The sequence below is a fragment of the Zea mays genome, chromosome 5 (genome assembly GCF_902167145.1).
Source record: "Zea mays cultivar B73 chromosome 5, Zm-B73-REFERENCE-NAM-5.0, whole genome shotgun sequence".
Classification (NCBI taxonomy): domain Eukaryota; kingdom Viridiplantae; phylum Streptophyta; class Magnoliopsida; order Poales; family Poaceae; genus Zea; species Zea mays.
Window position 1 is genome coordinate 213,872,353 of NC_050100.1, and position 10,201 is coordinate 213,882,553.

Sequence of the window (10,201 nt, forward strand, 5' to 3'; positions counted from 1 at the left end):
TTTCCGTATGCATGTGTGAAAGGTTCCAAGCCGATCCTAAGGAAGTTCACCTTAGGGCCGTGAAAAGAATCTTGAGATATTTAGTTTATACACCTAAGTTTGGTCTTTGGTACCCCAAGGGATCCACCTTTGATTTAATAGGTTATTCAGATGCTGATTGGGCAGGGTGTAAAATTGATAGAAAGAGCACATCATGGACTTGTCAGTTCTTGGGAAGATCCCTGCTGTCTTGGGCTTCAAAGAAACAAAACTCAGTAGCTCTTTCTACCACCGAAGCCGAGTATATTGCCGCAGGACATTGTTGCGCGCAATTGCTTTGGATGAGGCAAACCCTTAGAGACTATGGCTACAAACTGAGCAAATTCCCTCTCTTATGTGACAATGAGAGTGCAATCCGCATGGCGGATAATCCCGTTGAACACAGCCGCACTAAGCACATAGTCATTCGATATCACTTTTTGAGGGATCACCAACAAAGGGGGGATATCGAGATTGCTTACGTTAGAACCAAAGAACAACTAGCCGATATCTTTACCAAACCATTAGATGAGAAAACCTTTACCAAACTTAGTAATGAGCTAAACATTCTTGATTCTAGAAACTTTGATTGAGACATTGCACACATAGCTCATTTATATACCTTTGATCATATCTCTTTTATGTCTATGACTAATATGTTTTCAAGAGAATTTCTACTAAGTCATAGATTGAAAGGGAAATGGAGTCTTCGGCGAAGACAAGGCTTCCACTCCACTCTATCGGTATTATTTACCCTTCACCATCACTCCGCATCGCTCTCCACTTTGGTATAATCTTCACTCATATTCATTTGTACCAATGGGGAGAAAGTAAGAAGGGCTCTAAAGACTCCGTTTTTGGCGATTAATGCCAAAGGGGGAGAGAGTATTAGCCCAAAGCAAAAGGACCGCACACCACCACCAATTTAAAAGTTTAAAAATGAAATTTTCAAATTGGTATAGTTAATCTTCTTTCAATTGGTAAAACCCTCTTGAGCACTAAGAGGATAATTCCATTCAGGGGAAGTTTTGTTTAAGTCAAAGGAAAAGCATTTGAAACAGGGGGAGAAAATTTCAAATCTTGAAAATGCTTCTTGCAATCTTATTCATATACCTTTGACTATTTGCAAAAGACTTTGAAAAGATTTTTATAAAAGAATTTGCAAAAACAAAACAAGTGGTGCAAATGTGGTCCAAAATGTTAAAATATCAAATCAAACTTATATACTTAGAAATGGTTTCATCTCAAAATGACTTATGCACATCTGTCAAAATGCAAACTAGTTACATTTCTACACTTTATACTTGCTTTGGTTTGTGTTGGCATCAATCACCAAAAAAGGGGAGATTGAAAGGGAAATAGTCTCAATATTTCCTATAATCGATTTTGGTGTTTGACGACCATCACAAACCTCGTGGACTAACCAGTTTGCCTAGTTCATCATCTCACAGGTGCATAAGTTCATCTACAAATATTCTAAATTGACTGTCCGGAATACCGTAGATTATTCCGAACAGGAGAAGCTTTTTGGAAAAACAGACTAAGCGCGGACTGTCCGGGCCCTTGCAGCGGACCGTCCGCGACACCAAAGTAACCCTCGGATAGGAACACTGCAAAAACACAAGTCTACACTACGGACCGTCCGAGACCAAGCGTGGACCGTCCGGCCTCAGGCGCGGACCGTCCGGTCGGTGAATAACCGAAAAAACCGAAGGTGACAGGTTTGGTAAAATGAATTATAGCGTCCTCGCGGACCGTCCGGGGTGCACGACCGGACCGTCCGCGATTGCCTTTATTTGACATCTGACGAAACATTTAATGCTATATAGCCGTTGATATAGCCGTTACTGCTGACCGTTGCGATTTTAGTCGTTGATGTGCAGGGGCGAACCGTCCGGACCAGGGGCGCGGACCGTCTGCGGTCGGCAGAAAGGGAGCAACGGCTAGGAAGTGGTTGAGGGCTATAAATACAACCCCAACCACCTCCATTCACTTCACCCAAGCATTCCAATCCTCTACATTCAATACAAGAGCTAGCAATCCATTCAAAGACACAATCAAGCTTCCAATCTCTCCAAATTCCACAATTAAGACAAGTGATCATTAGCGATTAGTGACTTGAGAGAGAGAGTGATATGTGTGTTATTTGTCGCCCCTTGTTGCTTGGCTTTTGCAATTGTGCTTTCTTCTTCCCCACTTTTATTCTCAAGACACTTGTAATCAAAGCAAGAGACATCAAGTTGTGGTGGTCCTTGTGAGGGGTCTAAGTGACCCATTTGATTAAGGAGAAAGCTCACTCGGTCAAATTGGCCGTTTGAGAGAGGGAAAGGGTTGAAAGAGACCCGGTCTTTGTGACCACCTCAACGGGGAGTAGGTTTGCAAGAACCGAACCTCGGTAAAACAAATCACCGTGTCACTCGCTTTATTTCTTGGTTGATTTGTTTTCGCCCTCTCTTTCAGACTCAGTTTATTTCTAACGCTAACCCCGGCTTGTAGTTGTGCTTAAAGTTTGTAAATTTTAGTTTCCGCCTATCCACCCCCTCTAGGTGACTTTCACCCCAGTTGCTAGTGACCTTTCTCCAATGCGCTCGCTGACCGGTGGGCCCTAGGGGACAAGGATCTTATCCCCGACAGCAGAGAGGTTGTAGAAGGGTATTGGTTAGCTGACGCACTGGACCAGTCTGGTGGTGCGCTGGACCACTTACCAGATATACTATTTTAGAAATTGGAAGTCGCTAGCGCACCGGATCAGTCAGGTCAACGGTTGGAGTTCCAGACCCAACAACTAGATAACATAACGACTATCATGGAGAGATCTAGTGAACCTGACAAGACTACTCCCCTTTAGAACGATTACCTGCAACGACAGTCTGACAAGGTCCGATGGTGCACCGGACCAATACTGTGCAAGGTCTGGTGTGTCTGTAGAAATGTAAAATTTGGCATTCAATGCCAACAACTATTTGAGTGATTGGGGATATAAATACACCCCAACCAACTCATTCAATCCACAACTCTTGAGCATTCATTCCTACAAGTTACAGAAGCATTCCCAACACTCTATGTGATCCAAGTGCCCCATATTGAGTAGTTTATTGTGATCCATCCTCTAAAGAGAAAAGAGAGTGTGCACTTGTGATTTAGCTGAAAGAGAGTGTGTGTTTGGTGTGGTTGTGTCTTGGTGCAAGGCACCCATTGAGATTGTAAAGGCTAGCAAGAGGCTCCAATGTTGTGGAGTACCTCGTATAGACTTAGGTCTCTTTATCGATTGAGAAAAAAGAGATGGCTCGAGTTTGATCTTCGGAATCGCTCAAGTGGATTGAAAGATACCCATCATTTGGGACACTTCAACGGGTATGTATGTTCTTTGGAACCGAACCTTGAGAAACCAAATCGCATGTGTCTTTTGTGTGTGTGTGTGTGTTCATTTGCGATTTGCATTCTTCCTCTTCTATTTTAAGTTCTTCCTACTCCGATCATATTCCTTCTCATTCTAACACCCATTTGGGATTAAAGTTTTTGTCGTTAAGTATTAAATTTAGATTTCACCTATTCACCCCCTCTAGGTGACTTTCACACACGACGCACCAGGCCAGTCCGGTGTGCACTAAACTTGTCAGACTCAACGGCTAGTTCCTACTCCAACGACTAGCTGACATGGTAGCAGACGTGACGGAGTCTAGTGGTGCACCGAATCGATCTGGTGTCACCTGCCTTTACATTGATTTCGCGGACTGTCAGAGGTTCGATGGTGCACTAGACTTGTACCACATGAGGTCTAGTGTACCCGAGGAAAGTGTAGATTTTGGGGTTTATCCCAACGGATAATTGAGGTGTTGGGGGCTTTAAATATTGTCCATTTCAAGGTACAAGAGCTGTGATTGAACTCCTACAAGCTAGAACAACATCTCTTAGATACCAAAAGCCTCCCAAGTGCCCATTAGTGATAATTGTGTATGAGATAGCCGTTTTAGAGTGGTTCTTGATAGTTCCTTGTGTGAGTGTATTGGAGAAGTGTGTGTTGTTGCATTCTTGTGCTTTTGTGTATTGAGTTGCAATCTCTCATCCTTACATGGGGTCAAATCGTCATGTCTCTTCGTGTGTTTGCTTATGTTGTGATTTGTTCTTCCCTCTCCCTACAAGTTCGTTTGTTTTGATCTTTGTTCTAAATCACTTGTGTTGCTCCCCAAGTTAATTCCACATTCATAAAACCAACAAGTGCAAGAGAACTCATCTCTCTTACTCAAATTATATTTCCTCCTGCTCTAACCACTAATTTGGGGTCTAGTTTTGTTTTAAGTGTTTATTTTTCAGGTGTCGCCTATTTACCCACTCCAGAAGACTATCACATAGTAAGTTTGTTGTGAAGCGATGTTGTTTGTACAATAGACATCACGATGGCAATGTCTTCACGCAAACGAGCGACCTCAACATCTTGCACTGAACTATGACAAGAACTACTCGATGAACTCCATGACCTGGACACTGTGTGTTTCTCTTCTCACATCTCTTGAGTCGATCACACTAGTAAACATCACAATTTATATAAGAAAAGACATGTGGATCCAATTGATATGAAAAAAATAAAGACTCTGTTGGCATTTATATTAATATAAGGGCATGTACAACCCTGAGCCCATGGAACAGATTTCTAAATACAAGAGACAACTAAGGGACAACGTGATACAACCTTGAGCCATTAGATAATAAATGCAATTAAGACACAACATGTATAAAAAGTCGTGTAGAGATGAGCTCTTCACCAAGTAAGAGCCTGTCTCTTGATTTTTTTTCACTTAACACATAGGAACTCCTTAAAAGACTCCTCATTTAACCGTGTTGTACGTGGTCTAAGTTAAATTGAGAAAGTATTGTACATGTTGCCTTTTCATGTGTTTTTTCGTGCCCACTAAGGCCTTGTTCGTTTACACCAATCCAGCTCTAGATTAACATGGATTGGAATTAAATCCATGCCCCAAATCAATCCAAGCCTACTCGATTTTTTTATTCGATTAAACCCATCGTGGATTATAACCAAGAGTTTGAGACCTTTTTAAACTATGGAAGACATGGATTCTATCCATATAGCTCATTAGGTATGGAACAAATCCATGAAGATATTTCACAAGTTTATATTAGAATCCATGGATCAAAAAAATAATTAGCTATGAGAGATATATGAATTAAATGGTGGATTAGTCCTACCATGGGATTGGGTGTGACATATGAATTCACCAAATCCAGACCCAGATTAAATCTATAGTGAAATTTATTCCCTTGTAACCGAACAAGGCCTAACATGATCGATGATCGGCCATTGGATCAATAGGCATAGCCCACCGATCGACATCTTGTCTATGACGTCGTACCATTTCCTTGCCATATGCAACCTGGAATGAAACATATTTAAACCTTTCTAGTTTGAGACTAAAAAATAACGCAAGCCATGAAAAGCAAAAATACTAGACGCTCCGCGGCCGTCTGAGTGCACATTTGATCAGGGTTTGAAGTGTTCAAACCCCTATGGGCCCGCGACGTGAATCTCTATGCCGCTTGGAGCAATACTAGTGGCGACTTCATGTACTAACAAACAAGTTTCAATGTTGACACAATTAAAAAAATCAAGTGTTCAACATTTTACCATGCATTTATCTTTCCGTAGATGTCCATCATATGCGTGTTTAGATTCATGCCCTCGGTTACGTCTTTGTTTATCTAAAAAGTTCATTGAAAGCTGGTGAAGCCGTCTAAGGCACTATTACCTGCACACATAAATATTATATGAAATTAGCATATACATACACTGCAAATATATATATATATATATATATATATATATATATATATATATATATATATATATATATATATATATATATATATATATATATATATATATATATATATATATATATATTAGGTCAGTGCCCGTGCGTTGCAACGGAGACATATAATATCTCGATAACTTATATATGCTCATATGTGCTATATAATTATGAGATAGAAGATGACATATATGAGCTGTCTAGGATGACACCGAAGAGAAACTTGGGCCTGTGACGCATGGGTACTCACCTAGTACTTTAATCTCTTCCTCTATGAATTGTTCTGGCATTACTGGGGCCTCAGGACGAGCTAAGGGGGTGTTTGGTTCCTAGGGACTAATGTTTAGTCCCTAAATTTTATTCCATTTTAGTTCCAAAATTACCAAATATAGAAACTAAAACTTTATTTTAGTTTCTATATTTAGCGATTTATACACTAAAAAGGAATAAAATCTAGGGACTAAACATTAGTCCCTAGAAACCAAACACCCCCTAAGTCAACTTGTCAATCGATGCCAAATACTTTTAAAAGTTCCCTAGTCTTAGCATCCCTGTATAAAATGTATAAGAAAAATAAAAGCCAGGGAACTTGAGTCAACTGTTAGATATATCTGTATTTATCAAAGTATACCAAAGAGCAAATGTCATGCTAGTTAGACTCCAAACTTTCGCTCGGCAGCTGTCTGCGAGTATGTGTTTCACATCAGCAGCAGGCAAAGAGCACATGTTACCAATTGTAGCATGGTTTCTAAGATCAATATAAGATTTTTCAACCAGCGAGGCAGCCTTATGACTTATTCCTGATGTAAATGAGAGGGACTTAGCAATGGTGTCCCAAGGCCATGCCTTTATGACACCGCTTTCTGATCCGGACCAAATTTCACTTGTTTCCAAGAGATTAAATGAAACAATAAATTTGGATAGCTTTTCAGATTATAAGTTCTATATTTCTGACATATCAGAACAAGGAAACAAACTTTAGCGAGCCATAAATAAAGGAATGCTATGTTTCATTAGATAAAAGGGGCCAAGTTGTAACAGACAGCAACACGTTTACTACTATATCAGATAAACAAGCATCAACTGTATTCATAATTAATCTGTAGACAACAAGAAAGACTTAGAATAGATAGAACGGGCGGCTGAGATCGTCCAACGGCAGAACACAAGGGAGGCAGACTACCCTTGTGTTCTTAATAAGTAGTATAGATATAGAATTGTAGCATGCAACAACGCCAACAGACGGGACGGGAGACCCAAACATGATATGTGAAATCTGAGATAGTCTTGTGAAATCTGAAGTGGGCCTTTTAGGCGCTGCAGCTTTCTTTTTAGGATTAATTTTGATGCCATGGAGTGACATCTAGTTCATTTTGATGCCATGGAGTGACATGAAAATGAAATAGTTTCCAATTTTTGAAAAATTTCAGTGGCATGTTTCCAATTAACCCTTCTTTTTAACAGTAGTCAAGAGAAATTTTCTTTCTGTCCTTTTGGCACAAACTGACAAAGCTCTACTCTTCAATTCTTTGTCTTCTGGGAACGCTCTCAGATATTCCATTCTATACTTCTCTATGATGCAGTCAACTTCTTGCAAATCTCAATGCATAATTTATTTAGTTTAACATTTTTGCTCCAGTTCTATACAGAGGATGAATAATCTTGCCTTTGATCTTCAGATTCTTTATGTCTTCTGGGAACACTGTCAGATATTCCATTCTGTACTTTTCTACGATGCAGTCAACTTTTTGCAAATCTCACTGCATAATTTATTTAAACACATTTGCTCTAGTTCTATACAGAGGACGAACCATCTTGCCTTTGGTCAATGTTACAACTCTTTTTCTACCGTGTTTTTAATAAATCAATAACAATGATTGCATTATTTCAGAACTAACAAACACTGAACTTATAGAAGTTAAAGTAGTTGTATATATATGTGAAATTAACAGTTCATTCCTGTATGACTCCTATATAAGTGAAATGTCAACTATTACTCTGTTCCTGCAGGTACTGACATAATCATGAAGCTTTTCATATTTCGATGATAGGATTGTTGGATCTCATATACGTGAAATATTTTCTGTGTGTGCTGCGGCTAACAGAGGCATCCAACCTACATTATTCTCATCCTCTTCCCATGCAACAGGTGCATCCTTCTCTGAAGGCTGGTCCTCTGTATCCTCATGTGCCTCACAGACACTGTTGGTCTCGCTCATCAAGAGATCTTGATTCTCAATATCCTTCAGATGAAGTATTTGAGAATTGATATCTCCACCAGCTTCTGACATCTAATCCAATTCTTCCCACTCTGTCATGTTATGGCATGGCATCACATCGAGAACTGCTCAGGCAAGAACACCATAAAGCAATGAATGATCAAACTTAAGAGAACATGGGACAAAATGATGGATCTTACATCAGAAATAATAATGAATAACTCCATGAAAACAAATTATGGGCAATACCTGCTGCGGTTCGACTGAAACTTGATGTTCAAATCCTTATGTGCAGAAAAAGAAATTCACAGGCAGCAGGATGTTACATGCTCCGGAAGCAAGTAACTACGATAAAGGTCCAAAGGAAAATTTAATTTATAACAAGCATATTCGTTGTGTCTAAAGCTGCCATAAAATTCTGAAACGATGATGTAAGGAAAATGCTTTGTACCATAAGGTCAGTCTTAGGCAGAAAGAATCAAATCACAATGATGCAGTCATGCTACTTTTGAAAAATAAAATTCCTATGAGGCGAATACACGAATCATCAATAACCAGCAGTAGCAGGTGAACTGTAAATTGTAACCTGATGAGTACACAATACATAGCGCTCATCAGTGTCATTGGATAGATTTTAGGCACATGTCTGTTAGTGTTACATCTGCCCCAACCTTTGCAGCTACTAATCCTGGAATCCTGGCAGTGAGGTCCCAGCACCAAGCTGCAAAAATGATACGTGCGAATTAGATAAGAGTGTAACTGTAGCATTGTCCTGTGAAACAATAATGTACGTGCAGTCATGCAGAGGAATGCAGGATTCCACAAAGAGATGATTTCCGGCCTCCTCGGACACCTGAAATAAGCAAATTAAGCGATAGGTTCTCACATGCTTCTCGCGCGGGAGTCGAACAGCGGGCGGTGGGAGGTGTACGATAGGGCCGTCGAGGTCCTCGGTGGGTGATACAGCGAAGAGGGCGTCAGCCACCCCATGCGCCAGTTCCGTCCCCTTCCGCAGGCACTCCTGCCTCAGCTTCTTCCTGAGTAAACAAGATCACTACTACAAGTAAACAAGATATCATCCAACAAATCAAGAGGGTCATATGTTCACATACATAGCAAAATGTCACATTATAAAGATCTATTATGAGAGCTAGAGCAAAGCAAACTGCTTGTTGTAGATACTTGATAAGAAAATTTAGATATCTCCATACTTCAATCAGTAAAAACATTGAAAACCAGACTTTCAGCATATATTTTTAGTGCGTCTATTGTAATGCCAATATCCATTGGCCATTCAGCTTTATAACCCAACAAGATATCATCCAACAAATCAAGACCTAGCAGTAAAGAATCATGCAGTTAGCAATTTGAGAAATAGAACTTTTTTAGCAAACAAGATGCATGCTGTGGCTTGAGATAACCGAAGACGACATGTTATTTAGTGGTCTCATGAGCCTCCTTACCCCGACCCGCAGCTCTTTGTTCTCACCTCAATTAGATGAAGAACAATTAGAAGGTTGATACCAGTAATTCATGACTGATAACATAATACATGAGTTGTTGGCTCAAACAAACATGTAAAAGGAAATGATCGTTACTTAACCTGTGAATTCTGGTAGCCATCAATTTCATTTCAATATCTTCTTGCATCTGATCTATTCTGGTCAAAACTCGATTTCTCGTAGAAATGCGCTCTACAATTGTATTAACCATGCCCAGTTTATCAGAATATATGCCATCGTCAATGAAAAAAACTTTCTTCCCTAATTTATTTCTCATATGTAGACACGGTTAAAACACAATAAAAAACTTTCTTCCCTAATTTATTTCTCAGATGTAGACACGGTTAAAACACAATAGAAAAGTTTGTTCCCTAATTTATTTCTCATATATAGACACAATTAAAACACAATAAGGAGTTACATCAGAAATATGAAGTATAGGAGAGTTTGTTTGCTGGCTCTTTTTTATCTTCTTGAACATACTGCTAAATGTGGGTGACAGCTTATCATAATCATAAGTTCTAGGGTTACACTCAACAAACTCATGTCAGTCACAGGTGAGTTGGCTGTACAGTCATCTAGTGGAGCAATCTTGCTTACCGTATCAAAAGTACGACCAACATATCTAACATGAACA

At 39.6% G+C, this 10,201-nt stretch overlaps 1 non-coding gene across 1 annotated transcript; it reads right to left on the reverse strand.

Moving 5' to 3' along the window:
- Positions 1–8,246: 8,246 nt before the first annotated feature.
- LOC103627698 (uncharacterized) lies at positions 8,247–9,872 on the reverse strand. The gene is made up of 3 exons (XR_002262084.2): positions 8,949–9,872; positions 8,514–8,783; positions 8,247–8,407 (listed from the first exon to the last, which is right to left on the reverse strand). It is a non-coding gene; the product is annotated as an uncharacterized protein (transcript).
- Between the last annotated feature and the right edge of the window lie 329 nt (positions 9,873–10,201).